The 5,135-nt window shown below is 29.4% G+C and overlaps 1 long non-coding RNA gene across 1 annotated transcript in view; it reads right to left on the bottom strand.

The window, feature by feature from the left end:
* LOC112211629 (uncharacterized) overlaps positions 1-567 on the bottom strand; it is a 2,648-nt gene extending 2,081 nt beyond the window's left edge. Inside the window, exon 1 of the long non-coding RNA XR_010842867.1 lies at positions 325-567. This is a non-coding gene — a long non-coding RNA (uncharacterized lncRNA). The remainder of the gene's footprint in view (positions 1-324) is intronic.
* Positions 568-5,135: the final 4,568 nt, after the last annotated feature.

Consider the following 5,135-nt stretch of genomic DNA (forward strand, 5'->3'; position numbering starts at 1 on the left):
TTTTTTTTAAAATATTTCATCCCTTATAAAAATTAAAATCAAATACTGTTTTTTTTTTTATCATATTTACCCTCGAAAATATAATCGTATAAAAAATTATTTTACCCTAGTAAAATTACAACTCCGTAATTATTTGTCATTATCCAAAGTCTGAAGTTAAGAAACAGTTTCAATCACAAATAAAACAAAAAAAATCCGTAAGAATACTTTCTATTCAAGAATGACGTCTACAAGCTTTCTAAAAAAAAAAAAATACTAATGTTGATTGAATTAATGTTATATACTCAGCATACATTTATTTTTTTTTTTTTCAATTTCACTTACCATAAGACCATCATCAATTACCCACAAAACCAATGTGCATCCTCTATTGTTACTAGTTCGGGAGGGATGTAAGTACTAACTTTGTTATAGTGGTTCTGTGGTTAGATTGTTAACTGTTTTAGTTCGGTAGTTAAGGTTAGTTGGCTGTCAGCAGCAGTCACGGGTCGACACCAAACTTATTAGTTTGTAACTAGTGGAAAAACCAATTATGAACCTGAATAATTGTTTCGATTGTATACAGTAAGTCCATATACAATTAACTAAAACCATAATATAATTTATAACCATATGGTATAATCGATTATTTTTGTATTTATTTTATCCACCTTTCTAAACCTATTTTAACCTCTGATATTTGAGTTTATCTGTCAACTACCCAAGTTCAAAGAACTGTGGTAAAATTTTATTTCGAGAGTTTTAGCAATTTTGTTTGTCTTTTGAAACTGCAAGTACTTAATTAGACTTAAATAAGTGTTATACCAATGCACTTAAAAAAAAATTCCATTCTTTTTTCAATAGGTTTCTTCACATGTATCTTTTTTTTTTTTATTTCTTAGTAGGCAGCCAGTCTGTTGTTTCTATTTTATGTTGTCAATTGTGTCTTTATAAACTATAATCTAATATAAATATATTCGGTTAGAAATTTGTTTTTATTGTAGGGCATCATTACGCAACAAAAAAGTTGCGAAACGTCGCCAAAAGATGTATTATTACAAAGTTGTATAATTGACTGATCCTCAAGACCAACCAAAAAGAAATATATATATATGTATGTATGTATTTAATGGTCTGTATATAAGCAGATAGCTCCAGTGTAACTAAGAGAGAACGATTTGAGAAATGATATTCGTAGCCGACTACAATGTCACGTACGGCAAATAAATCAGAAGTCAACTGCAGCCGCTGGAGGATCCCTTTATCTCCGTCCCTGTAATTGATCTTTATATATCTAGGACTCTAAAAGTATTTTAGAAATTGAAATAGGTCTATTTTAATATTGCCATTTATATCTGCTTCATATCCAACGATATCATTTTATTTTTTAAAAAGTCGAATTTTTCATTCTATATTTTATCTTTTGATGTATCGTCTGACGCCTTTAGTTTTTTGTATACTTAAATTTATTTTTAAATAGAAATGATAAAAGCCTCTACAAGTTTTTTACACTTTTTTATAATTCTATAAAAAATAATTTCTATACTATATCCGATCAATGCGTACCAACTGTGTAATATTATAGGCACAATCCTCTCTCAAATTCTGTAAAGGACCTTCTCCCTTGGAAGATTAACCTCGAGAATCCTGATTGTTAGTTGAACCCAGGATAAGGAGGAGTAAGGTATTTCCAGGACAGTATCCTGAAAGGTATAGTTCTCATGGAATGCAATAACACATTCTGTTATCCTTCGGTGTATCGTACGCTTTCGAGAACCATTCAACATAATTAACTTTCTCGTTCTATATTAATTTTCTGGTTTACATATCGGTCGATTCCCCCTAAAAATTCTCTTATCGACAACCTCAATAAAAAATGTTTAAAAAAAATTTATTTATTACATAAAGGAGTAATTTTCATAAAAACAGAAATTCTTTTAATCCTATATTCTCAACAATCTTTATTAACTTTTTAACCAAATTTAATTTTCTTATTATCAACTTATAATTCAGCTCACTCATAACACACTAACAGCTCTTCTACCAAACTCTATAATTGATTTGTCCATTTATTAAAATAGTTTATTACAATGCAGGTTAATTACTCAAGTCAACAATCTTTAAAAAAAAAAATTTATCAAATTATTGTTATAACAGTTTCCTTTAAAATAGAATAGCTATTTTCTTACAAAAATATAAACTTTTAATGCTTTAATAATAATGTTATAACATTTTTTATAAAAGGATTAATTTTATTTTAACAAATATAAATTGTAACATAAATCAACGAGTGGGATTTTTAAATATCTTGGTTGAGTGATCTGACGAGCAGTTTTCTGTCTTTTCAGTCTTGTGTAAGGATTCCAAATTAATCGTTTGTCTAGATGTAATCCAAGGTAGCGGATCTGTTCTACTGGGGCAAGAGCGACATTATTAAAGTATACTGTAGGGCAGTCCGGTAGGTTTACGACTAAGAGACTATTTCGTCACCATTCTTTGAGGCTTGTGATATGTGATTGGAGAGTTGGGGATGGAAATAATGTGTTATTATTAACTACAAGCACGCATATGTCGTCGGCATACGTGGTGAGGATAGTGTTAAGATTGGTTGGGATATCAGCTGGATAGACTGTGTAGAGGTTACGATGCTACCTTGAGGTACACCAGCGGACTGAGATTATATTAAATTTAACTTTTTCCTCAACCCAGTATTGTCAATATATGACACAACTTTGTTAAAATAAAATTAATATCAGATTCGGCTAAGTAAAAGATTGGGAATACGATTAAGACCGAAAATGTCAGATTATAATGTTTTAGACGAATATGATTATTATTCATATTTGTCTAAAAAAACAATTTGCTTCTGGATCAACTAATAATTCATTGAATTTATCTTGCAAATGACTATTTCTATTTTTTATTAAATCAGAAAGTGGCGGGATAATCCATTCTTAAATAATCATATTTTTAATATATCAAAAACATAGTACTTACTTCGCTATAATTACTAATTGCGTTCCAAAAATAACAATTGTATATATAGTGATCCTGTAAATAAATTTGAGATTTACTAGTATCAGTATTCATCGATCCGCTGGATCGGATTGACCCTTAATTATAATTAACTACTCCAAGATGGATATTGACGACTTTGGTGATATCAGCTTTAAAATATAATATTTCATATCCATATTGAAATAATAATTGAGAAAAAGATGTAAACTTATATTTAAGTTATACTAATTTATTAGCAATAATGTTATTTGTACTCCTAAAGAGGGTTGACGGTAGCACGATGGTAACACGCCTGTCTACTAACCCAAAGGTTGTGAGTTCGAGTCCCCCGGCTCTAGCCGGGATTTTCAAGCATATAATTTTATAATACTTACTCACAGCCTCCTCCCGGTCATTTGTGAGGCTCGTTAGCCAATAGGTGGCACTCACAAAAACAGGCGTTGAAGTAACGAATTCACCCTATGAAAACCACGTCATGAAACGTGCGATGTATTTCCTTAGTTCCTTTGAACCTCCATGGTCTGTCACGCCAATGTTAATAATAATAATATTGTTATTTGTAAAAATTGTTAAAAACGAATGGATAATAAACCTGTTATTTAATAAATTTCTCTTGAGGTAGGCTAGATTTGGCCGAAACATAGGACATTGAAAGTAATAATAAAGAGTATTTGAGACTTACATGGATACAACTTTTTTTTTTTAATAAATGTAATCTTTTTTTAGAATCAACAGAAAAATTATGGGTAAATTCTGCAACATCTAACAGCTTTATTAAAAAGTAGTACAGCTTTATTTCCTGATGAAATAATTACCGATCATCGTTAATCATAATAGCGTAATTCTTTATCAGTATTTTCAGGTGATGTGAGCTTTCTATAGTCTGCATTCATGTGTTATTATAATTTCAATAGGATAAAACATTGACTAGTTTTTTTTTACTGCTATTTAAAAAACACAATGCTATGTTTTAAAAATCGTTTAATTTAACCGCTTTTATCATTATTTTTTTCTCTTGAAATAATACTTATATACAAGGTGTCTCACTCTATAACAGTTAACCTTCCTTCTCTTTTAACATCAATGACTTTTGGAATTTTTATTTTATTTTCACTAGATGTAGTAGCGTATGATCTATCCTCTGAAAGTGCTGGTGAATGTATAATCTTCTCCATTGCTAATCTATCTTAGAAATACACATTCCAAATATGCCCTTGAGAAAGCACTTTTCACCGACATTAAGACGTTTTAAAATTTTATTTCCAATAAGATAACTTCATATATACATCATAAGAATCAGCTCTAGTTTAATCCGGAACTGAGGCGTTTGAATCTGGACTGTGGTGAACTCTATTCTCTATTGGGCTATTGCTTCAATGGGATGATTGCTTCGCCTATATTGACTGTTAACTGGTCACTGTCTACTATACTGTACTATACTAATCTCGTCCTCTGTATCTGTTTGTTTTTATATTTTATATTACAAATATTGACATTATAAACTTATACATCTATTAAATATTCTCTATTTCATAAATAAATAATAAGTCATAAATTACCAGAATGTTCGTCGACGACGGGGCCACATCGTCTCATGGAAAGTTGAAGTTACATAGAACAAATAATTTTTACATTTCTCTCAAATTAATTAAATTTATTTCAAGTAAATGCGATACAATAAATTCTTCAATCTAAATTATACAATGAACCAGAATTTACTGTTAACTATTACAGTATAATTACTAAAGAAATAAAAGTTTCGCTTCATTACCGCTAAAAGTAGGTAGGTACTCTTAGGGAAAATAATAAATAATTATTATCTACAGGTTTGAAAATTTCTACTCTCATTGGAAATTAAGAGACAGCTTTGGTTCAGTTTCTGAAATTCATTTAACAGGCAAAACACCAACAACTATTAATACGATTTTGATGTTGTCGTTTTTTTACTTCTGGCCTGGTAATGTCTGCCATAGAAATAAAAAAAAAATTATATTAGAAATAAAATTCGCCTTCAACCTTCTAATTTTTTTTTATCTTTGATTCCATTTATATTGGTTATCCTAAAATTTCGAATTTTAAATGTTCAAGAATCAAGTAATCTTTGTATTATTATTTATTCCTATTTTGCTTTCTAACTA

This window comes from Halyomorpha halys, unplaced genomic scaffold (assembly GCF_000696795.3).
Source record: "Halyomorpha halys isolate HHAL.00 unplaced genomic scaffold, Hhal_1.1 Scaffold1003.1, whole genome shotgun sequence".
NCBI lineage: Eukaryota > Metazoa > Arthropoda > Insecta > Hemiptera > Pentatomidae > Halyomorpha > Halyomorpha halys.